Source organism: Protopterus annectens, chromosome 7.part0 (genome assembly GCF_019279795.1).
Source record: "Protopterus annectens isolate FY-2018-M chromosome 7.part0, PAN1.0, whole genome shotgun sequence".
NCBI lineage: Eukaryota > Metazoa > Chordata > Ceratodontiformes > Protopteridae > Protopterus > Protopterus annectens.
This window is the reverse complement of record NC_056739.1, coordinates 866,987,954-867,014,438: the sequence shown is the minus strand read 5'-3', so window position 1 is coordinate 867,014,438 and position 26,485 is coordinate 866,987,954. Positions and strand designations below refer to the sequence as shown.

Sequence of the window (26,485 nt, the reverse complement as noted above, 5' to 3'; positions counted from 1 at the left end):
CACTGCCTTTCTCACAGTGTCCCTAAGAGATTTTTTCCCTTTTATAATTAGTAGTACATGGAGCACGTAAAGCTCCATGCACTGCAAAGAATTATGATCATGTCACCAATTATAACCTTTAATTATGTGTTCTTAACAAGGATACCACGATTCACCTTTTGAGCTTCCCTCTTGAGGTTAATATCTTTGCATCCATGTCTCGAACACATAATAAGCAGGTTATAATCTAAGACCCGATCATAATCCTCCATATCAAGAATTATTTAATGACTTCAGACATTACTCTTTTGTCACACAACCATATATTTTACAGGGCACAGCTCAAAATTTTGATAAAAAAGTCACAGCAAGGATACTTAAATGTTATGTTTGTACCAGAGCTCCTTACTGATGCAGCAGTAGTCTCATTTCGAGAGAAGCCTTAGCAAGAGAGAGTACACTGTGTGTCTCTGGATGCAGAGATAATTACAGTACAGTGACAGTACTGTAGAAATTAAACACACACAGCATGTGCATGAAGATCTCCACCTATACATATACACATATGTTTGTGTCTTTCGGCTTTTCCCGGTTAGGGGTCGCCACAGTGGAACTCCTGTCCGCTAATGATTGGCAATTGATTTTTACGTACCGGCTTGCCAGGCCTGACACACAACCTTCAACAAAGGTACGCCCATTCACGCATGTCTCCACGCAGAAGACGCTCTAGCTGAGAATCGAACCGGACAGCGTCTTACTGTGAGGCGACAATGCTACCGCAGCACCACCACCGTGGGTATACATATACATATACACATATATGAATACAAATTTACAACACACAATCTTTACAAATATCAGTGTCAATGCAATTAACTGTTGTTTTTTAAACAAAATGTGTCACATGCACATGCGGTCCCATTAGTATTAATGAGCTCTGAAAGGATTCTGGAGGTTTGTAACTTAGATTTTGAATGAGAAATGGACATGGACGTGGAGTCCAAAGATAAAATGTTTTGCAGCTTCTGCAGTGTCTTTAATTTTGGAAACATCCATCCTCAGGTGTTAAGACTGGAAGTGCTGTGATATTTGAAAGTGGAACTATAACTACTTAGGAAGAAGTGTTGGCAGAATGACTTGCTGTCTTATTTTTCATAAATGGTTTTAGAAACTAGCAGATGTTATTTAATGTGCTTTTTTATAAATGATGTGCGATGGCTTTTGGATGTGAAGCATTTGCTTTGGTCTTGTTTCAGATTAGCTTTTAGAACTGAAGAGGAATTATGCATTGTGTAAGAGGTGTGGTATATTTCTTTATGTGCATATAAACCTATCCTGTAACAGTGATTCCTTGAAGTCATTTACACATCTCATAGCTCAAGTTAATAGTAATGGGGATATTGAAATAGAAATTCTTTTGCAGGCAAAGTGCTTCATTTCTCCTTTACCTTTTTGGTAATACCTTAATCTCTATGGCTTTTCTCAACTCATCTCTGATCCCACTTATTTCAATAACTCCCATACAGCCTCATCTCTCCCTGACTGGATTCTTGTCTCACACCCTTCCAAATACCATATCCCTGAAACTCTACCAAATTCCCTAAGTGATCACTGCCCAATAAAAATACTCAGATACACATCCCATCAAGCTAAACCTCAAAGGTTTATCAAACACCGAAAACTAACAAACTTTAATCCTTAAACTCTCAAATCGTTATTATCAAAAGTGAGCTGGAATCCCTTAAAACTACTCCCCTTGAATGAAGCTATCCACTTTTTTAACTCCACTTTCCTTAGTATTTTAAATTCTCTGGCACCCCTTAGAACAGTCCGCATAAAGTCTAACATATCCCCATGGCTGACCGTAAACACTCATGCACTACTAAAAAAAAAAGACAAAGCATGGAAAATTTGGACTAAAACTAAACATCAACCAGACCACCAGCAATATAAAGAACTTAGAAATCTTGCCAAAAGTCGCATAAATAAAGAAAAGAAAAACTTTTATAATAATACATCTTCTACCTTTAAATACAGCCCTAAAAAGTTCTGGCACTCTGTAAATCAAATACTACACCCAGGTGCACTAGTCTCCCCTAACCCTCATCCTGACAAAACACATGAGGAAACTGCCTCCATATTCAACAACTACTTTATAGACTCAAAATCAAAATTACTAAATCAAGACACAAACCATCCCACCAACAATAATAGACCTAATACCTCAAACTCTTCCATCAATAGTAACCCTTCCACTCCTTCTCCCTCAAACCTGTCTCCACTAACTATATTAATACTCTACTATCTAAATTAAAACCTTGCTCCACATCTGTAGACAACATTCCCTCCACACTCCTTCAGGCTGCTGCTGATGTTCTTGCTTTCCCAGTTTCTATTCTAATAAACCACTCTATTACAGAATCCACAGTCCCTTCCATCTGGAAGCAATTTTACACCCTTCCAATACACAAAGGAGGAAACTCTATAGATATAACTAATTTTAGACCCATAGCTATGCTCTTACCACTCTCCAAAATTCTGGAAAAATGTATACCCAGTAAAGCCTTACACTACCTTCTGCAAGAAAATCTATTCAAACCTTCCCTACATGGCTTTCATCCCATGCACAACACTACTACAGCTCTCCTGTCTTTCCTAAACTCTGTATCACTAGCTAGAGACAGTAACAAACTTATTTCCTGTCTCTTCATTGACCTCTCCAAAGCCTTTGATACAGTCTCTCATAAACTCCTTCTCCTTAAACTAGCAAACTTAGACTTCTCTCCATCCACCATATCTTGGTTTAACAGCTATCTCTCTGATAGATTCCAATCAGTCAAATGGCTCTCAGCTTTCTCCCCTCTTCGTCCTGTTAAAATGGGTATTCCACAAGGCTCCATCCATGGGCCATTTCTTTTTAACATCTTTACCAAACTTCTCTACTCTTCCTGTCCTGGATCCTCACTGATACAATACTCAGATGATTCTACACTTATCACTATTGCCGAATCACCAACTCAACTAAAAATCACACATACAGTCCTCTTTTAACTCTGTAGAAAACTGGCGATCTGAAAGTCAACTTATCCTTAATCCAAAGAAAACCAAATTACTACTCTTTCTCCCTAAAAACCTTAACCACATAAAGTCTTCCTTCTCCATATTGTCACAAAATAATACTCAAATACAGGTGGACACCAGTACAAAACTCTTAGGTGTTACTATTGATGATAGACTAACCTTTAATTTACATGTCAATAATTGTATCCGAAAAACACATCTGAAGCTAAGTCTCCTCTATAGAAAGCAAAAATATCTTACCAAAACAGCAAAACTAACCCTTTCAAATGCCTACCTCTTACCCACTTTACTCTATAGCTCCCAAATTCTCACCAGCCTCAACACTGGACTACTAAACAAGTTAGAAACAACTTGTAACAGGATTACCAGATTTGCTGCCCAAAATTCTTATAAGTACCATCACTGTCTCTCACTAAAAGAACTAAATTGGCTAGAATTACCTAACCTGCTTCAGTATAATCAGTTTCAAATTATTCACTCCATTCTCTGCAAACCCTCTTTCTGTCCAACTATCTCATCTCTAATCTCTCATTACCTACCCACTAGATTACTCTGCAGTTCTGAACAAGGCCTACTAAAAATCTATAAACCAAGGACTAAATGGGTCACCTAGTCTATAGCTTTAACCCTTCCAAGGCCTGGAAAAGCCTACCACTAGATATAAGATCCCTTAAACATCCCAATCAATTCAAAACCGCTACAAAAAATACCTTCATGAAAAATGGACCTGCCAATGTAATTATCCCCCGTAAACACTCCCTTATAACCTTCTATTTTCCTTCTCTCTTCCTACCCTTCAATAAAAAAACATACTATTTTATCTTCTCCTCTTGCTACATCACTGTACAAACATAACTACTAAAATATTTCAGCTATGTAACTATTCCACTATTATGTATATAATATGTACATATCCCTCTGATGAATGCATTTCTGTATGTATTTCACTTGCCACAGTGTAATGTATGACACTGTAATGTAGTAATGTGTGGTACTGATGAATGTATTCAATACGTAAAATTTCTATTTTTCTGTTGGAGCTTTCTCCTCAGGCATCCACTGAAAATAGTCAATGGTAGCCCAGTCGGACAAACACGGTCAACAAATATAAAATAAATAAATAAATAATACTGCTAGTTTAAACACCATTATAGCATCTGGCCCATAATATGTGCAGTGTGTAACCATAATAAGAGAAACTAATGTTTTTGTTTTTTTTTTTTTTGTGGTGTGACACAAAGTGATGTAAAGTTGTTTGCAGATACTTGATTGAAATAATGCAGTGGAGGACAAGATTGTTTTGTCTCTTTAAAATAGGCATAGTTTCATTAACGTTGTAATTCTTCATGAAAATATTCAGATAGTAGTAATTTATTGTATTGCTGCTTCTGGAACTGTAACAGCATTAGGCAAAGAGAGAGTAATCTGAGAAGTAAACTCCTGTCCACAGTAATAGTTTGACTGTAAAGGGTAAGTGCTTATTAGTGACTTTCATAGTGCTATGAGAATAGAAAACTGGCACACTAAGATGTAGTATATTACTTGCATATGCACATTTTCTTGTTCTCCACAAAAAAATCTAACACTTATTACGCTGAACATATACCAGAATTTTTTTTTTATTGTACATACTGCTGTAGAGATTTTTGCTTATGAAGGCCATTGTTTTACAATGCTCTTGTTGTCATATGGGGAATAAAATACTGTGCTACCATAACTCATGTATATAAATAAATCATAAATATCACTTGAAATTGCAAAGTATACTACGCTACTGTAGACAGGTTTTAGAAGGAATGCAGATATATTTTGAAGCAAAATCTCTGACATATGAGATGTTGCCAATCAGTATATGTATGTATGTATATATATATATATATATATATATATATATATATATATATATATATGTATGTAATGAAGATTACATTACATATATAAAGCACAATACAGGGAGATAGTTCTGTGTATTTGTACGTGTGTGTGTGTGTGTGTGTGTGTGTGTGTGTGTGTGTGTGTGTGTGTGTGTGTGTGTGTGTGTGTGTGTGTGTGTGCTTGTATTACATTTCACACTGACAATCTAGCAATTAGGACCAAAAATGGTTTCCATTAATTTGGATATATGACTTTTTTCAGGGTGAGTAATACAACATCTGTCCAGAGTATGTCTCTACCATATATCTAATTTACATATGCTTATACCCCCCCCAACATTTAGACTTATGCAGTGACACACTACATGATGATAATGTGGAGGGATCTTTATATCTAAAGTCAGCTAACTGCATTCTGTAGTGAAGATTTGTGATATTTATTTCTGAGAAACTTTCTAAAATATTTCAAATAGATTTATCATTACAGTTTTATATTGCTAAGTCCCACCTGTAGCCTTATATAGCTGTTTGCATAATCTGTTGTTTGACATTTCATTCACAGTAAACATATACATTTGACAGTTTTTAGGGATAACATGCTCACTGTATAATTTAAGTTTATCATTACTGTGTATTCTTATAAAATCATAAGTAAAATAATAATGTTTTCAGAGAAAAGTGGTATTTCAAATTATGACAATTTTCTTATTCAGACAAGCATGCAAATATTTCAGATTTTACTACCTACTTTCTGTAACATTTATTAGCATGTGCAATATACTGTGTACGTTTGGCCATTTACAGGTCTTTTCCTTATAGTTTTATAAAACTAGCTTGAAGTGGTTTAGAGATGTTAACATTTGTAGACAGAAATCAAATTCAGGCCAGAATGGGTTTTCATAATTGCCAGGCTACAATTTGTCCATGTGGGTTTTTTGCTGAGTAGCCCTTTGTCAGTGTAAGTTGTTGCTGAATGCTCCAGTTTCTTTCCTTATACCAAAGACATGCCTTTGGTGAATCGTTTTTCCTTCAAATACCCATATTAGTGAATGTTGTAAGATAATGAGAGAGTAAACATGTGCATCTAGAGAAAGTTGGTGGCCAGTTGAGGATTAGTTCCTCTGCCTTACATCCATTGAATAGCAGGACAAGCGTCATCTCTCCTGTGTCCTGAAACCAGATTAAATGACTAGATGGAGAATGAATGAGACAATGAATTAATCTTTTTAAAAGAGTAGATGTCAGTTATCTGCACACCAATAAATCCAACATTTCTCAAACATAAATATAGTGTTGTTAGGACTTCAGGCTTAAAAAGAATATGCATTTCTACCTAAAAGTTTTTTCTTAGTAAGCTGTGGTCTACAAACAACATTCAAAAATTAGTTTTTAATTATAATTTAAATTACTTCTCCTTTTCCTGACTCTTGAGGGCAGGATCACAATCCAAGTATGTTTTATTAGATAAGTTGTCTAAGTAACATTATCTATAAATTTTCTTAAATATATTCAGCCAGTTTTAAAATCATGCATTTATGTACAAAGAGCAAGACTAGTCTCTGTCATGTCATGTCTAGAGATAATAGCGTAAAGATCCAAAATGGCATTGTCAAGGTCATGATAAGCAAAGAACCAAAAACAATGAGCAACACCATAAGCTAAACAAACTACTAATGTAAAATGTGCTAAGAAGAGCACATAGTCTTCCTATTAAGCCAGGTGACTTTTATTATATAAATAAATCAACAAACCAAACTTTCATCTAATACGTATAGACTGCATCAGAATCAGTAGCAGACTTATTGCCGAAACTGCAAACTCTTCTTGCTGTAATTCTTTTTAATTAGTCGTGATGAGCATATCCATTTGTTAAGAAAAAGATAAAAATACAACATACAGTTCACAAACGTAGCATGCCATAGTTTGTGTGCAAATGTTAGAACTGTCATAATATGCAGTGAGTACATTACCTTGACTCATCAAAGGACACCTTAGTAATGATAGACAGGGGGTCAGCTTGCAGTTATTGTGCATACAGTGTGTTGGGAGCACCCAACCTCTATGCTGTACAAAGTGTATTATATAACATATCACTGGTTGTGGAGTTTATGTGAGGGAGACCGAGTTTATAACTGCACTGACTATGCTAAAGTTCTTTTCAAAATACTACTTGCTGTAATTTTGTTGCTCATGTTATTGTATGTTTTAGTGCATCTACTGATATGCTTATTAATATGTCAGTATGCTTTTTGATTTCTTCCTTGATAGAAAATCATATATTTTTTCTTTGCTCACTATTTTGTTCAAGCCATTATTTAACAAATGTTGTAAAAAAGTTCTAAAATGCAGCCCAGAGTATCTATAACCCTATAGCTTCTGGGAGCTTTAATTCAATTATTTCCTCCACAGTTATTACAGTTCAGCCTTGGTCAGTTAGGGTGTGTTCAGAAGAGAAAAAAAAACAAACAAACTTGAAGAGTAACACTAAACTTCTTCCCTTAATCACAATTTTTTAAAACATTATTGGATGAAAAAACATTGTTTAAAAACACTAAATTTAACCACAGAGTATTTAGAATGTTAGAGTACAGTCTTAACACAGCTGAATTGTGTTGAATGAGTGCATTAAAAAAGCTTAAAAGTAAGATAACAATGTGAGTAAAGGAAGAATATATAATCTGGATGATGTGAGGAGGCCAGCTTGGGGGAAACTGGATAGGGCACTGGGGGATGTGTACTGAGGAGGTAGCAGTGAGTCATAGGGAAGACACCGTGCACTTCACCTAGGGCATCATTCCATCTAAGTCACTCTGCCTCCTCTGTGGAATCATGTGTTAACAGAATTACCTTCCTTAGATGTAAAACCAGTATTTCCTTCAGGAACACATGCATGTTTATATTGGTTATACTTCTATTTTGATGCCATCTTGAAGGTTATATTTTGGTATACTAGCATTTCTTTGTACTACAGAAGGTAGTACATTGGGGGCAGAGTAGACCTGTCACCATGACAGATGTCAGTTGTGGACATGCTGCTATTGACAGCTGCTGTGGCAAAATGTCCATGTTGTTAGTGCCAGTGAGACACACACTGTCTTTAGTACAAGAGCACAATGGATTTACTCCTTCCTCTACCATAGTATTAGGGAATGATTCTTGAATTTTTCAGACTCCTTTTGCCATGTCAGCTGAGTAGCAGCCATTATCCTACTATTTTGTATGTTAGGTAAAAAAGTAGCAGTAGTTGTTTGTATGAGCACAGATCCTGTAGTAAATCACAATACTCTCACTTATTGCAAGAAAACAACATCCTTGATCTTATCCTTACTGATATGGATAGGTTATGCTCCACCAATTTTATATCATCTTCACTCTTCAAGTAAGAACAGAAAATTGTATACCTTGAAATAAAACTGAAACCTGAGACCCTAGCAGCCCTAGAACCATTAGAAACTCAATCAGCCTGGCTACAGATATCTTAAGGAGTTCTAGTCCATAGTTTCAATTAGAGTGATGCTGGCAATGTATGTTTTTTATAAATTCAGCTCAAACCTCTCTCTCCTTCCTCCCCTTATTATCATACAAGAAATTTCAGGATGCAGAAAAAAAAACACTTGAACAGTTAAGACCCCAACTTTCCTACAGGACCGAGTCCTGGAAGCACTATCAAAAGCCAGCAGTGCTACATCAGTGGACCCTGATAATACTCCACAATGTATGTTAAATAGCATGAAGCACTACTTTTCTATGCCCACCAGCAATGCTGTTCATCTTCAGGCTCCACACAGACTTTGTACCAAGAGAATAGGGGACAGCAGCAGTCATACCCCTGCTTTGTACTGATTAAGTGATGGCTGACCCCTAAGCCTGATCAGCCTCATTTCTAAGGCCATTGAAAGACTGATCATGGAATTAATCGATAAGAACATAGGCAGCCTCCAAACACTGGACTCAACCCAGGTTTGTTTCGTCAGAGGCAGGTCTTGCTAGTAGACTTCTTTGAAAAGGTGATTAAAGGAAAGGACTAAGTCAAGAAGGTACACACTGCCTACCTAAACCTGGGCAACATTTTTGAAACAATACCTCAGTCAGGCTTAATGGAGAAGCTTACCTGACTAGGAGTAAGCTCCTTTGTCACTCACTGACTTGCCATCTGACTCACATTTAGGAATCAGGAGGTTAAGATGGAGAAGCTACCTCCGCAAAAAGACCAGTTAACAGTGGAGTTCCATACAGCTCAATGTTGGGACCTCTCCTGTTTGGTGTCTACTTCTCAGAGATAAAAGCAAACACCAATAGTCTCTAGCTGACAAGTTTGCAGATGACTGCAAGGGTAACCATTTGATATATGAATACACTTGAGCGAGTCCCAAACCTCAGAGACTGAATGGCTGAAAGATCAAATTTACACATACTAAGTCCAAAATGCTTTTTATGGGAATATTCCCTTTTCTCCAAGATATGGTGATCTCTGAGTTGGTATATATAAGTTTTGTGGTGCTAGAGGCTTGTCCCCCTACATGGGGTGTGCAGGGAGGCAAAAAAGAATTTTATGGAGAAAAAAAAAATTTATGGAGAAGAGTGATTTTCAAGATTCACTCTTCTATGTTTTTGGTCTTTTTTTTTTCCGGCTTGTTGGCACTCATCATTTTAAGTGCCAACATTTCAAAAGGGAGCCAACTGCAAGTTGGAAACAGTCATTGAATCACCAAATGTCTCAGCCATTCTGCAGGAAGGCTTGATCCAAGCAAATAACTGAAGCCAGAGCCATGGACTACAGCTAAATCTGAAAAAATGCATTATTGTATCCTTTGGGAAATCCTCTACCCTGAGAAATTACCACAGTGACAATATATCCCTAAGAGTGGACCCTGTAGTTTGGGATTTGGGAGCACACATGAACAGTAACCTAATATTTGACTAACATGTCCACAGTGGTAAGAAAACTCTTGTATATTTTACAGTTTATACACAAATAGATAGCTTCCAAGTTCAAGGATATCATTGCCCCCTTTGTTCTGCTCTCATCAGATCAGTCATTGAGTATAATTCCCCTTTTGGCATATATGTGACCAGGCATATGCAACAACTCAAATGCCTACAGAGGTTCCTTAAAAAATACGAGGCCTAAAACATATGCATACCTCTCAATGCTCCAATTTTTACCTCATATTTTTGGTCTTTTCCTCATAAAATTTGTGGTTTTGTGGCATATCACTGAGGATTCAAGTCACTAAATAATGACATACATTTGCATTTTGACTTCATATCCTTCAGAAAATGCATATTAACACAAATCATGTTGTTTAGCAACTTTCTGCATTTACAGAGTAATATTTGAAATCTGTTCCTAGTTTTTAGGCCTTTCCCCCTCACACCAATTGTTTTAGACTTTGTCCAGACTTCTTGCACAAAGGGGTTGACAGGTGATCATATGTCTTATTCAGGCTACCTCCAAGACTAAAAACTCAGAGAATAACGAATGTCATAAATCTCTCTTTTCCTTAAAACTGGTCCCCCTACCCCCCCCCCAATTTATGTATACCACCTCTGAGATTGCCATAACTCTGAGAAAAATAAATATTCTAAGAAATTACATCTCGGATTTAGTGTGTGTGTGTGTGTGTGTGTGTGTGTGTGTGTGTGTGTGTGTGTGTGTGTATATATATATTTATATATATATATATATATATATATATATACATATATGTCTGATCTTTCGGCCATTCAGTCTCTGCATTCTGGGACTCAGTCAAGTGGGTCCTGACATTTCAAATGGTTATCATTCACAAACTTAATGTCAAACAAGATAAAAGCAAGGCTATATGTTTTAACAGTGAAAATAGAATTAAACAGGTTCATAGGTATATACTAGGCTAGCGACCACTAGGGCCCTTAAAAGTCTAGCCATGAAAGCTAAATGTGACTCGCAAATCTGATTTATATTTGATTTATAGAAGGGATTTACTGACTGCCTCTGTCCATCAGAGACATAGTAGCCAGACCAGAGAGAATTTCTGATTACTTATCCACAGGTCCAAATTGTGCTTAAATAGGGATTGAATGTAATTCTTCTTCACACGGATGGGGACCATATTCTACAGAATGGAATTCTCTGAGAAACATATCTGTCTCTCCAACATGTCCTATCTATGTTGCAAGCAAAATTTAGGTATTTTAATCTAGTAGTTCTGATGCTGTTAGTTTTGTGGATGTGCAAAGGATTCCTCAAAACAGGGTCCAGAGACACCTTGTATGCCAGGCAAAGATCATGTCTCAGAAGTCTGTATGATACCGAATAAAGAGAAAGGGCTTTGAGGTGATCATCATAGGACATTGTGTTTACTCTCTGTATTCCTTTTTGTAAGGAACCTTTGTGGACATTACAGTTGTTGCATGTGGCTGGTGAAGTACATACTGATGGGGGCATTATACTATTTTGATGGGCCTGATAAGGGCCAAGTACATTGGTATGATGACCTCTATAGACCTAGATAACATGCCCTTGCTTATAAGTTGAGCAACATAGAAGGATTTTCTTACTACCTTGGACACATGTTGGTTGAAGGCAAGGTTACTATCTACATGAGTTCCCAGATACCTGATTAGTGAATCAACTTTTAACAGTGTTTTATTGATGATGTAATTAGCCGGGGGGGGGGGGGCATACTTCCTAAAAAGTACTATAATGCATTTCTTGGTATTGAGTTTTAAGCCATGGCTTTGGCACGAAGTGTTTGTCTGTATTTGACCTTCCTGAAGGGTGTCCTCATCTTGTAGGGATTCAATGACTGCTCCCACTTTGTAATTATGTTCAAACTTGGTTAGCCAGAGGCCATTGATTTTGGCTTTGACATCTAAGAAGTAGATGCCAAAGAGGAGTGGGTTTATCACAGAGCCCTGGGGAACTCCACTGGTGACTGACTGACTCTGTGGCAGTAGCCTCACTGATTCTAACCTCCTGGGTCATATCATTGATCCAGCTACCTATCCAGCATGTTATAAAGGGGTTTATACCTAGTTCTGGAAGTTTGTTGACAATGTCAGAGTGGGGAGTATTGTATCAAATGTCTTAGCCAGATCTAGGTGGGCAGTATGCACAGTTTTTCTCCTCATCCATTGCCTTAGTGACCTTTTCAAAGAAGTTCACCAGATTCAGTAAGCATGACCTTCCTTTGACAGAGCCATACTTGGATGGATCCAGTGTCTGGAGGTCTCCTATGTCTTTGTTGATAATTTCCATAATAATTCTATCCATGGCACCAGTGGGTGAAACCCCTCATGGTCCAAGACATCAAACTGGAATCAAATTGGAATCACCTAACTTTCTCCTCAAAGATAAATATCTCCTATGAATTGTAAATCTGATGAAGTCTTACGTCATTATATGTATTGTGAGATGAAAGAGCTTATCAGTTTTATTATACTAAAGTGTGTGTTTTTTGCACATCAGTGTTGTTTGCCACTGTTTCAACAGTCTTCATGTTCTTTGGATGCTGTCTTTCTTATTCTACTCTTTCATTACATCTTCTAGTGTGTCCTCCTCCTCCATTGACATGTTAGAGCTAATACACTATATCATTCCACCAGCATTCACCCACAATGTCCTGTATGTTAACTGGATGCCAAGGAGTTATCTTATGTTTTTGTTCCCTTAATGGTATGGTGTTCCTCCTCCTCCTCCTCCATGACCTCACTTATGAGGCCCTCTTTTATGCAGCTTAGTACTGCACCTGTGTCCTGAGCTGCTCTGCCATTCCTAAATAACCTGTTTCTCGGCACCTCGATGACTCACTGCTAATTGTCATTGGTCCATAGGAGCATCGAAGCATACTAGGCAAGTGATCACGAGGACCATAATATGCCTATCCGTGTACACCCTTAAGCAAACCCTTTTCAAACACTTAATAGTGTTCATCTCTCAAATTGATCAAAGCTGTTAAATTTGTGTCTACCCATCCAGTAATCAAAACTATCTTTAAAGTTAGCCAAAATTAATACTTTGTTTGATCTGTAGTGGTAACTTGCTCTGTAGGCTAGACATACTGTATGTTGAATTAAGAACCTCCCAAGCAAGTCTTGTTTATTTGTTGGTATAGATTTAGGTCTATAGTGCAGGTGTTTGTAGAGCACCAGGAGCCCAAATTGGACTTGTCTTTCATGGCTCAAAAAGCAAGACGCTGGTTACCTTGTAAACTGCAGGCTACTGAGTATGAGGAGACTGATGCTAATTTATTGGAGTGATTTAAAACTTTTAATTTTCTTAGTTAGAAACCTTACCAGTTGGGCAATGTGCTTGGATTTGTACATACCAAAAGGGACATTGTGTACAATGATGGGTATGATAAGGGAAGAGTACAGTAGTAGGATAAATTCTTTGGATGTTGAAGACATTCTCTTGGAAATAAGCTGGACTATTTAGAAGGATTTCCTGGCTATGGTGGAAACATGATGATCAAATGAGAGACAGTTATCCACATAAGCATGTAGGTCTATTATGACTGTGTCTGTCTGAAGAGGAGTACCATTTATAACACATGAGGTGGCAGCGAAGTTTCTACCAAATACTGCTGTGCAGCACTTTTTTTTTCATTTAGTTTTAGAGTGTTTTTGATGCACCATATATGTGCATATTTTAGCCCTTCTGGAGCTCTTTTGCATCAGTCAGTGAGGTGATAACATTGCTCAGTTTGTTGTCATCTGCAAACTTGGTCAAACATACTTCTGGGATATTGGCTCGGATGTTTCCAAAATCAATGCCAAACAGGAGAGAGCCAATAACTGATCCCTTTGGTATCCCACAAGTTACAATTTTACATTCAGAAAGGGAACCAGTAACTTTGACATCTTGGGCTTTACTGGATAACCAATTTGCAGTCCAGTGCACAATGTCGAGCTTTATGTTAAGCTTGACTAATTTTTCAAGCATGGGAGATAGTGTCAGAAGCCTGGACCAGGTCAAGATAAGCAGTGTGCACAGTATGACCACTGTCCATAACCCCTGCAACCTTTTAAAAGAAGCTTATTAGGTTCAGGAAACAGGATCTGCCCCTCAAAAAAACAAACTGATTGAAATCAAGATCAGTTAGTTTGCCCATATCTGCATAGTTGAGTTCTGCTATGATACGTTCCATGGCTTTGCATGAAAGGCTGGTGAGGCTGATGGGTCTGTAGTTACCCAGGTCTGTAAATTAACCACCCTTGTCTAGGGAAAGCAGAGTGGATGTTCTCCAGTCATTGGGAACAAACCCTGCAGATAGGCTAAGGTTGAATAGTTTAGGTAGAGGCTCAGACAGTGCATACTTGGAACTAATGAGAATGCAGTTTGGTATATTGTCCGGTCTTATGGAAATATTTTTTAGCCTTTGACAAGGATTCTAAGACTTGTTCTGAAGTGATTTGGAGGACATTAAATTCTCAGGGATAGTGAGTGTAACAATGTGCGTAGGAATGGTAAAGCTGGCACTAAATTTTTCTGCCAATATATCGGTTATATCCTTGGGGTCAGAATGATTGATTATATGAATTAGTTCAGTGAATTGTTGGACATTATTCCTTATTTTTCTGATATACCTGCAAAAAGATTTGGAATTTCCTTTGGAATCTGTAGCAACCTAAAGTTTATACTTTGCTTTACATTTTTTAATAATGTTTTAAAGTTTTCTGCTGGCATGTTTCACTGTAATCTTGAGGAAGAGGCAGGGATTTCTTGCAACTTTTCACTATTTTGCTACTTTTATTGTACAGTTTATTAGTATGGAAGTTCTACCAGTGAAGCTTATTCCTGAATTAAATACCATTGTATTTAAGGTAGATGGTTACTAACTTTTCTATGCAGCTGTTCAGATGCTGGGTTAAATGCGGCAGCTTCTGTTTCTTTGATACCAGTGATCTCAGCCCTTTTCATTTGCATCAATACTTGTAATGCCCTGTCTTCCAAACTTGACTTCTTGTACTGCATAGTAAGAGTACCAAGCCATGATCTGTTCCTCTTCTGCATTGTATGTCCTTTTTTTCTTCTTTCCGTTAATTCAGCAGTTACATCCCTGTCCCATTTGCAAGATGATTTGTCTTATTTATCTTAGCTTAAACGTACAAGGCATTGAAATGTTCCATTTCAGCCCTGTCTGAGCACCACTGTCACATCTGTCCTAAGTTGAACCATGTCCCTTTCATAGAGCTGGTCTGTCTGCTAGGGCCACCCCCTTCCTCCTACCAGTTCCAGTCCCTTCCTGCCTCTCTACACCTGTCACCAGTCCTTATGCTCACTAATCCTCTCTTTCTTCAGGATGCCAGTTGCTAGCACAGATAGCAAATCTAGGAATGCCACCACCAACTTCATTTCGTAGCATCTCTCTGCCACTTCTCTACCCACAACTTCTGTTTCCTTTGATAAGTCATAAGTGCCAACATGCATCTCCACATACACCCAGCACTCTGCCTTGGTGACCACCTCGGTCACCTCATCCCTTATCTTGTTAAATCTAAGCCACGAGACCAGTTTTAACATATTCATGTCTCCATCTTCTTTGCCAAGATTCTGAATTTCTGTTGTAAATAAACTTGTAAACTAATTGCTCTACAGACCTGCTGTAGGCCAGTGATAGAAGATATAAAATGAGTTCTAATAAAAATAACATAACTGGAGAAATTATCATTTTAAAGCCACTCACTGTTTCCATACATGAAAATACTAGCACTTCAATTTCTTAATAATATTCTTTCTTGCTTGTTCATACTATTTAGTTACCAATTATATATCAGCTGTCATAATATACCTGTCAGATCTTTTAATAATAAAAGAATATCTTAAAATATTATGCCTGCATGTGACAGTGACGGTGTTATTAATTTTTGTAGATACAACTAGTAACATGCTGTGATGTAATCAGAATATAAGAAAAGCAATATTTCAGCAGCTGTCCTTATATAAAATGTTGGGACACTGATTCCTGAGTTCCACCAGATTACTGAAAAACTGGATTTCTGTATATTAACACTGAGAGTTCTCAGAATATACCCATTTCTCTGCAGTATTATGATATTGGATTTGGTATCTTTAAGTTTAGGGGTGGAGGATGGGGGTTAGGATTTGCCTCCCACATCAGGGGATGTCAGGGGCCTTGCCCCCTATGAAATAACTTTAAAGGATAATAAAGATGTTTGAAATTCACACTTCTCCTGTATTTTCTAGGCAGCCATCATATTGAATATGATAAAATCTACATATAGCACAGCTTTTAGCATCTAAGTTTGAGCAGAGCTGGATCCAGCACTAAGTGACCTAGGTAATTGCCTAGGGCCCACTGGCTGGGAGGTGGCCTGCTGGCCAGGGTGACTGCCACAACATTTAGTTTTTAATAAAAAAAAAATGTAATTTCTTCTTTAAGGGTGTTCTTCTTTAAGAGAACAAACTCCCTTTGCACTTGTGCAGCGATGCACATACCTTCTGTTACTGCTTCTTATTTTCCGCATCTGCAGAATCTGCAGAAATTTCAAAGATAACAAACCTCCCACAATCTTAGCTCTTTGTGTGTGTGTGTGTGTGTGTGTGTGTGTGTGTGTGTGTGTGTGTGTGTGTGTGTGTGTGTGTGTGTGTGTGCATGTGTGAAATGCACTAGTTAGAGATGGCAGGTTAGTTAATTTGCTAAAGCTCAAATCATGTACTTCTGTTGCAGGAGACAAGAACCAGAATCCTCTACACCAACTACCACAGCACTCAAATTACATTTTCAAGGGACTGAGTTTCTATGCATTGTCAAGGAACTGTGAGCATCAGTGTATTTTCATGACATTGTGAGCTTCAGTGCATTTTCAGGGAACTATGATCTTCAGTGTATTCTTATTGATTACTCTCTTTAATGTGGAATTATTAAGATAAACTTTACTTCTACAGAGATTGTGCATATTGACTGTTACTGAGTGGACTTTTATGGTTGAAATGTTCAGAAATTGACAGTTTTGTCATTACTGGTTCATAATTTTTATATCATTGCTTACTGGAAAAATGTTGTTCAAAACTACAAATTTAAAACATTCTAACAAGTGGTGCTGTATTATACAAGGAATATAATTTAATACAATTAAGAAGGTGAATCAAAGAACACATGCATGTTTGCATGGTCCTAAACATGCGTGCAAGGCGGCTGTGGTTTGAAAACAGCCCAAAGCTAGACTTTATTTGATACTGGCCAGATGTATTTTTTTTTTTGAATGTGGGTTTCATTGCTGTTTCAATGACTGTGAGTTGCAAGGGCAGAGAAGTTTACTGTTAATGCTAAGTCTGTTTTCACTGTGAGGCTGTACTGTTTTCTTTGGCAAAGGTGTTTGTGCTATAACATTAAAAATAAAATGTTTTAATTAGATCCAAATATCTGTAATCACTGTAGAAGTAAAGAGCAAAATAGTATGCATAGTGGCTGGTTTGAACAGTGTTTATGGTAACTGGTGAGAAATAGCCAAGTAATGGGGAACTGTAGCAGCTGCTGGTGGTGGAGTAGGGGGTGGGGTGATGCTGTGTGAGTAGGTGGGACCCGATCCAGTACCCTCCATAGGGCCCCATTTGACCAAGATCCGCTCTGAGTTTGTGTGTTCCATCTCACAAAATATGTTTAGAACACGTATATGGATAGTAGTCAGTAACATCCCTTCATTTCATTTATCTGTCTGAGATGAGGATACTCTGTTAATGTGGATTTCTGTTTGAATATGCCCGTTTAAGTACTCCTTAACATTAACATAAGGTGCTGGATATTGGCAGTGTTTAGGAACCTTAGGCAGGGTGTGCACTGTAGTCTGTTGCTGCAGTTTACAGGCAGTGTGTGGCATAAATCCATTTTCCCTACATATTATATTAGCAAGGTTGATCAGAAAATTGTATTCATAGCTTCCATGGTGCATATTAGAGACTGGAAAACTAGAATGTAATTTTCCTCTTATAGGATACACCTTCTGTTTAGTTCTGGTCTGTTAAAAGTACTTGAAAAATATGCATATGGGATGAAAGCTTTATATTCTTTCTTTTTATTTCTTTTCATTACTTCTTTATTTGGAAATAATTTCAGTTAGCAGTATGAGGCCATTTGTTTTCATTTTAGAATGAACAGACCAAACCAGTTCTATGACAAGGATGCATGTGTTACATTGTCTCGTTTCTGTAGTTTAGAAGTGTGAGTCATACAGTTGTAAGGCACTTGTAATGAATGTTTTGTAGTTAGTATTTTTTTGCATTTAAATGGTTATTATTTCTTTCAACGTATTCATTCTTTCAATCATATGCACAGCCTCTCTTAAGTTTTTTTTTTGGCCTTCTGCCTTTATGCTGCAATTATCATGACCAACAAACTACTATTTCCCAAGCAGCAGGGACATGGTTTAGGACATCTATAAGAAAATGATAGTATCATTATGACTGATGTGAAGTAGTCTGTTATGGACTGAATGTGAAAGGAAGCCTGGCACTATGTCCTAAAACAGTGCCCTTCTGAAAGCAGAAAATTGCCTCTCTAGGCAGGAAAGAACATGTAAGGATGACAAAATTTGCTGCCCTTCCCCCAAAACAAATAACGCATATTCATACCGATTAACTAGCACAATCTGATATATTTTGTGTCCACTGAGGGTCCATTCTTTCTAACCATCTCTGAAATTGTAATTTTATTGGCCATGTTGGGCTGATTTGTATCCCTTTCAACTTTCTGGCATAAATATGCGTGACTGCACGTGTTTGAGCTTGTTTTAGATCAGCAGATCCTGTTTGGGCATCCTGCAGACTACTACAGCACCAGAAACGAGAAAGAGAGACTTTTTGTGCTAACTGCAAGTACTTTTTGCTGAATTTTCTAATTTTTGCTGATTTTGGTCGTTTTTATTACCTGCACTTAACTTCTCAGAAAGCTTAAAAAGTAGACTAGCTACTTATTTCACTGTATTTCTGCTTATAAGTCATTTCCAGTTGTGCACTTGCCTTGCTTTATTTAAAAAGTTTAAATTTTAAAATTTCTAATTTTGCAAAGTTTTAATTTAGTCTACTGTTCTGGGCTATACACTCAAGTCCATTAGCCTTTATGTGTTTATTTACTGTATAACTGCATTGTTTAGCCTGATTCAACCAAAAAAAAAATTCTATCTTGTTTGCTAATTTCCCACCTTTTCCAATTAGAATAGTCCAGTTTCCAGGCTTTGCTGGTTTCAGGACTTTAGTTTCAGTGTTTAGAGCTATCCAGACCTTGCTGTGGTAGAGGAAGGTCCTACTGCTTACCAGTGGGAGTGGTGAGAATTGTGCTGCCTATCTAACACTAGAGGAGTGGTTTCCAGCTCTGAAATTGCAATTCTATTGGCCATTTTGGGATGATTTCTATCCCTTTCAACTTGCTGGCATAAATATCCGTGTTTGCATTAATTTGCACACCGCAGGGCTAAGGTTAAACTATTCCCGATGCCAGAAAGTCTGCTTCGAATTTTCCCTTAGACCTAGCTAGTTTATCAGCAGTAGCACTAAAATCTGTATACCTGTGACTAGCACTTGCACTAAAAAGTACTAGGAAGCCTTCATTTGTTACAAGCACTCACCTCTCCTTGGTAATAAGGAGAAAATAGTCATAGGCACTAGACAGCCTACAATTGCAAGTACCTTGCCAAAACGTAAGGGAAAACAGTTCTTGTACTGCACAAAGAAAGCACCTAACCAGGCATATTCAAAGGTCAGCTTCCGATGATTTCTCCTGTCCACCTGGTGAATCTGGGCATACTGGGGCAATGCAGCAATTGCCTCATGTACACAGACAACCCACTCCTCCTACCCCCAAACACTACAACCTGCGAGAGATGCACTTACATAACCAAACTGGAAGCAAAGCTCTCTCCAGCCAAGATTGTACTAGACAGCCAGGAGGAGAAGGTTAACACCCACACAACACCTCAAACAACACGTAGTCCTTCACAACCCACACCACAAAAACCCACACATAGCAACACAAAACCCACATAAGTGGAGGCTCTTAACATTAACCTGCCCAAGCAGCAAGGACCTCCGAAGCTGAAACGCAAACAAACACCACCCCCAAACACAACCAAAGCATCATATAGCTCATAACACCAATGTGCCACCCAATAGCAGCCCCTAAGGCTGACAACATACCCATCACTTAAGTCATAGGTGACTCTATAGACAGGCACACTGATGTCCCACTCACCAGGCTGAATAAGGAGAAAATTACAGTTAGTTGCCTGTCGGGTGCCAGTATCTGCCACATAAAGCATCCACTCAAGTCACTCCACAACAGGTACAAATATGACTCTGTCATTGTCCATTCCATATTGGAGTGAATGACTTGAGATGTACCTCCCTGGACTACATGAAAAGAGACATGGAAGAGCTCTTGGATCATGTAGAACAGGCAGGTATGACCCTAGCTCTGAGTAACATCCTGCCATCGCTCATAATGATACCACAGTATAAGGACAAAATGATTGACTTCAATAATTGGCTAAGCTTCTGGTGTCATTCAAAGGGGATCCAGTATCTGTCTGCCTGGGACGACATGATCGACAAACCACAATGCTTTGTAAGAGATGGTTTGCAACTGTTGCCCCTGGGATTTAGGTTACTGGCTAAGGCTCTTGCCACCCCCAATAGTGCCTTTTTTAGGCAAGGTTCAAAGGACAAAACTACCACCATAATGGGTACAAGCAAGCAAAATCTGAAGGTAATGCTACTCAGTGCTAGAAGTCTAAACCTCAAGATGCACTCTCTCGGGGCTCTCCTAAAAATGGAAAACATCGATATCTGTGCAGTAACTGAGACCTGGTTCAAAGTTCCAGAGAGCACTCCTTCAATACCAGGCTACAACTCATACCACACTTTTTGGCCACCAAACCAGGAGCGAAACACTAAAGTTGGAGGAGTGTCCATATTCACCAAGGATATTCACACCTCCAGGCTGGTTGCCCAACACAATGCATCTGAAATTTTCCAGGTGCAACTAACACTAGGTAAGACTGTAATACAAATTGTAGCTTGCTACAGATCCCCCACCCTGCCCCAAGATTCTCACTACACCTTTCTAAATATACTGGAAAATATTAAGATACAACCAAACATCCTAATAATGGGTGCTTTCAACTACCCTGCCATTAACTGGGAAAACTACTCCTGTACCAACACCTTTGCTCAATGGTTCTTGGAATTCATAAATTCCAATGCCCTACAGCAACTAATTCATAGTCTCACCATGAGTACCAATATTCTAGACCTGGTCATCACCAACATGGAAGATTGATGCTCCACACCAGTGGTCACCCCCTCGTTAGTCAGATCAGACCATATGCTAATCACTCTTGACATCCACATCCCACCCCCCACCCCCCTTTAAGGAAACATCCATAAAAAACTTCTCCAAAACCAACTTCATGCTTCTCAAGTCATAAGTAACAAACTTCATGACACCCATGCAGATGGGAACTGGAAGTTCAACTGCTGAATCCTACACTAAGGTGCTGTATGAGCACATTTACTCCTGCATGGACTGAGCCATCCCAAATAGAACCAAGATGCTGTCCTCTAAAAAAAGGAAGCCAATCTGGTGGTCCCCTACCATAAGCAAGCTGTACAACAGAAGGAATAAACTTTTGCAGAAAAGAGGAAGAACCCAGGATTCAAAAAACTCCCTCACCAGCCTCAATAGAAAGTTGAGATACCTCAAAAAATCTTCCAAAGCTAGTTACGAAAACAAAATTGCCAAAGATTCCAAAGACAACCACAAGGCATTCTATAGCGATGTCAAGAATCTAAATGACAATGCTCAGATCTGCTCTGAGCTACAACAGAATGACACTAGAGATACTGATCCCAAGGATAGTGCTAATATCCTGGCAGATCGATTCAGTGCCAACTTCACCCCCCTCTCAACCCCAAAAGGGCCCATCCCAATATTGAAAGAATGCCAAATTCCAGTAATCACAGCCACTAAAGTAAAAAACACACTCTCTAAGGCCAAGAATACAGCATCCATGGGACCAGACGACATCCCAGGCTGTGTACTGCATGAACTACAAAATGAACTGGCACGTCACCTATGTGTCATGTTTAATCATAGCCTCACCTCATGCTTTGTGCCCACAGAGTGGCGCACAGCTACAGTCATCCCACTCCACAATGGGGGGGATCCACTTTGGATCCTGAGAACTACCGTCCCATCAGTCTGACGAGCCTGATTCGCAAGGCCATAGAACATATTATCATGGAACTTATAAACAAAGACACTGGCAACCTTCAAACACTGGACCCCACCCAGTTTGGGTTCATGAAGGGCCGATCTTGCCTCCTGAACCTGATTGACTTCTTCAAATCAGTCTCCAGAGCCGTGGATGAGGGTTCACACAGCCTACTTGGACTTCGCCAAGGCTTTTGACACTATCCCCCACTCTGGAATCATAGATAAACTTACTAAGCTGGGCATTAATCCCTATGTCACTCAATGGGTTGCAAACTGGCTTACTGACAGAACACACACTGTAAAAGTAGCCGACTCCAAATCCAGCTCCAGACAAGTGACAAGTGGTGTACCACAGGGTTCTGTCCTGGGACCACTCTTGTTTGGCATCTACTTCTCTGAAGTACAGGCCAGCAATAAGGGACACTGGCTTATAAAGTTCACAGATGACTGCAATCTGGGAGCCATTATTGAATCCCCAAATGATGTGGATATACTACAAAAGGGCCTTAATGAAACAGATGCCTGGTGCCGGAGCCATGGGCTCAAGCTAAATGCCAGAAAATGTATAGTTGTCCCCTTTGGGAAAGAACACGTACCTGTGAACTACCACATAGGTGGCAGTACACTAAACACTAAAAGTGTGATAAGAGACCTAGGGACACAGGTAGACAGTGGTCTCACCTTTGATAACCACATAGCCACAACAGTTAGAACATCCTTCTATGTGGCACACCTCATCATTAAGGGTTTTTCATCCAGAAAAAATGAGGTCATTGTCCCTCTGTACTCATCCCTCATTAGACCCATTATAGAATATAATACCCCATTTGGTATGTACCTCACAAGACATCTGCAACAACTAGAAAGGCCGCAGAAATACCTCACAAAAAGAATCACAGACCTAAAGCAGATGTTATGCTGACCTCCAGCTATACTCTCTCGCATATCGCCTACTCAAAGGCGATCTCTGCCCAACATACAAGGCCATGTCAAACCCAGAGTTGTTGGACATGCTACACTTAAAGAAATCCCAATCCCTCCAAGCCACATGCTCCAGGGATCTTAACCTTGTCATCACGATGAATAGAACATGCGAGAAGGATAGGTTCCTGACTCAGGGACTCCCCATATCTGGAATAGGCTGCCCATACATGTCAGGCAGAGCGCCTCAATGGCCCTCTTCAAGAGGAACCTTGACGATTGGATGGGAGATAGGAAATTCACCCCGGGGAATCACATCAGTCGCCCTGCTAGACAGGGGTCCAGGAAAGTAAATATTTGTGGGAAGCAATAGCCAGGGAATTGTTATGGCTAGGCTTGTATAGGCCCTAGGGCCAATAGCCTAGTACCTACCTATGAACCTATGAAACTATGAATCCCTAGGACAAGGTCCACCTATGAGAAAGAGAACTTTGGCTTTGTCAGTTCTGACTTGTCTCTAGAATCAAAGCCTGTGTTTGAACTCATGTTGTTTTTTCACATGTGCTGTGCAGGTCCAGGCACAGTAGGAAATGGCTAATTTTAAAGCTTATTTCTGTTTTATGGTCTGCTTTTTTGTACTTGCTTTCTGGTTTCCTGTACATTTGCATTTTGTGCAAACTGAGCTTTGTCATCTGAACCATTAACATATTCTTATAATGTCTTATTTACTAAAAAGGATTATGCCAAAATGCCTCTGCACTGAATTACTATACCCGTTAAAAGCAGTGTTAAATTGTGTTATTCCATAGATAAAATGTTTATTTCACTAATCGGTATTTTTCAGTTAAAACACACACATATACGCACACATTGTTTGCTTACTGAACAAATTATGAGGCAGTTGCTTCTCCATCTCTTCATGAATGTTTCCCTAAATGACTTTACAATAAGTTCTTTTCAGAAATAGAAGTCTTTGGTAGGTGACAAGGTGGACTGAAATGTCTTTTTTCCCCTTTCCATGAATGGCTAGTGTACTGTGAAGGGAGAAAAATATATTAAAGGATGTAATAATGCCCACAAGTTTGTGTGGCCTCACTGTTGCTTCATGTTTTTCTATGGTAAAGAAATGGATTATTGGGAATAATGGTATAAGATAAAAGGGAATGTAATGTTTATAACATCTTCATAATATTTGCTTACATGCTCAGAATAATACATGTTCTTCAATCCAATTTCTTCTTTGTGCTTGCATTTATACTTGTGTATATAATGTAATGCTTTATTATGGGTGTTGACTGTTGCTCTATTCTATAAAGTATTGTACTTGTGAATTGATGTATCATGGTATTTAACACAAAAATGAAAACTTGATCCATGTGTTTGTCTGCTCCTTGTTATATATTTGTGTACATATTGTATATAAAAGTTGTCACAACTTTATCTTTGTTAGTTTATTGACTAATACACTGTTGCATTTCACCCAAATCTCCAAAAGAGAAGGTCACTGACAAAGTAAAAAGCTAGAAACAGAAGGTATACACTGAGAGAGAGTTGTTTCTCTTATACATTATTTAAATGTAGTGTATAAAGCTTTGTAGCTTTGGGGTTACATACTAAGCAAATCTATACAACTGTAGAAATATTTAAGGCCATGCAAAAGGTTTAAGGGAGGTGGTTTGCCACAGATCAATGACTGCATGCTTACTTTGGCCATGAAGAAGCTTAAGGGAACTATGGAAGTAGGCATGCAGGTAGGGCAGGAGGAATGCAGGTTTGGTGTTCTGTGGTGTAGGTTGCTGAGAGTCAAAGGAATAGAAATCTTTTTCAGCAAAATATTATCTTACTGGCAGTGTGTTATTTCTGCTGAATTATGAAGTAGTACAAAAATGCTGCATTGGTGCAAGGCATGGAAAGACAGCTTAGAAGAAGGGAGAAATTATATAAGAAGGAAGAGCAACACTGAATATCCCTGCATATATGGTATTGGCTGTGGAGTAAATGCTAAGCTGTTGGTAAGGCTATTATTACAGAAGACCAAACACAAGAATGTTAAATGATAAAGGGACACAATATAAAATCCAAAAGTATGTCTCTTTATCGCCTGGTTATAGTACCACCTGCTTATAGTACCATCTGCTTATAGTACCACCTGCTTGTAGTTCCACCTGGTTATAGTGCCACCTGGTTATAGTACCACCTGTTTATAGTACCACCTGCTTATAGTACCACCTGGTTATAGTTCCACCTGGTTATAGTTCCACCTGTTTATAGTACCACCTGTTTATAGTACCACCTGGGTATAGTACCACCTGCTTATAGTACTATCTGATTATAGTTTCACCTGCTTATAGTACCTCCTGGTTATAGTTCCACCTGGTTATAGTTCCACCTGTTTATAGTACCACTTGTTTATAGTACTACCTGGGTATAGTACCACCTGCTTATAGTACTACCTGGTTATAGTTTCACCTGGTTATAGTACCACCTGGTTATAGTTCCACCTGGTTATAGTTCCACCTGTTTATAGTACCACTTGTTTATAGTACTACCTGGGTATAGTACCACCTGCTTATAGTACTACCTGGTTATAGTTTCACCTGGTTATAGTACCACCTGGTTATAGTTCCACCTGGTTATAGTTCCACCTGTTTATAGTACCACTTGTTTATAGTACTACCTGGGTATAGTACCACCTGCTTATAGTACTACCTGGTTATAGTTTCACCTGGTTATAGTACCACCTGGTTATAGTTCCACCTGGTTATAGTACCACCTGTTTATAGTACCACCTGCTTATAGTACCATCTGGTTATAGTACCACTTGCTTATAGTACCACCTGCTTATAGTACCGTCTGGTTATAGTACCACCTGCTTATAATACCACCTGGTTATAGTACCACCTGCTTATAGTACCACCTAGTTATAGTACCTCCTGCTTATAGTACCCCCTCGTTATAGTTCCACCTGGTTATAGTACCACCTGCTTATAGCACCACCTGGTTATAGGACCACCTGGTTATAGGACCACCTGCTTATAGTACCATCTGGTTATAGTACCACCTGCTTATAGTACCACCTGGTTATAGTACCATCTAGTTATACTATCACCTGCTTATAGTACCACCTGGTTATAGTACCACCTGCTTATGCTACTACCTGGTTATAGTACCACCTGCTTATGCTACCACCTGGGTATAGTACCACCTGCTTATACTATCACCTGGTTATTGTACCACCTGCTTATAGTACCACGTGGTTATAGTACCACCTACTTATAGTACCACCTGGTTATAGTACCACCTGCTTGTAGTACCACCTGGTTATACACTCAACTTTCCCTAATTTGATTCTTACTCTTAGATTACTGTGGTTGATCTTTAAATAATGGAGTGCACAGGTATCCCAACCTCCTA

At 38.7% G+C, this 26,485-nt stretch overlaps 1 protein-coding gene across 15 annotated transcripts in view; it reads left to right on the top strand.

Moving 5' to 3' along the window:
* CADPS (calcium dependent secretion activator) overlaps positions 1–26,485 on the top strand; it is a 2,296,269-nt gene that overhangs the window by 1,842,178 nt on the left and 427,606 nt on the right. The window lies entirely within an intron of this gene.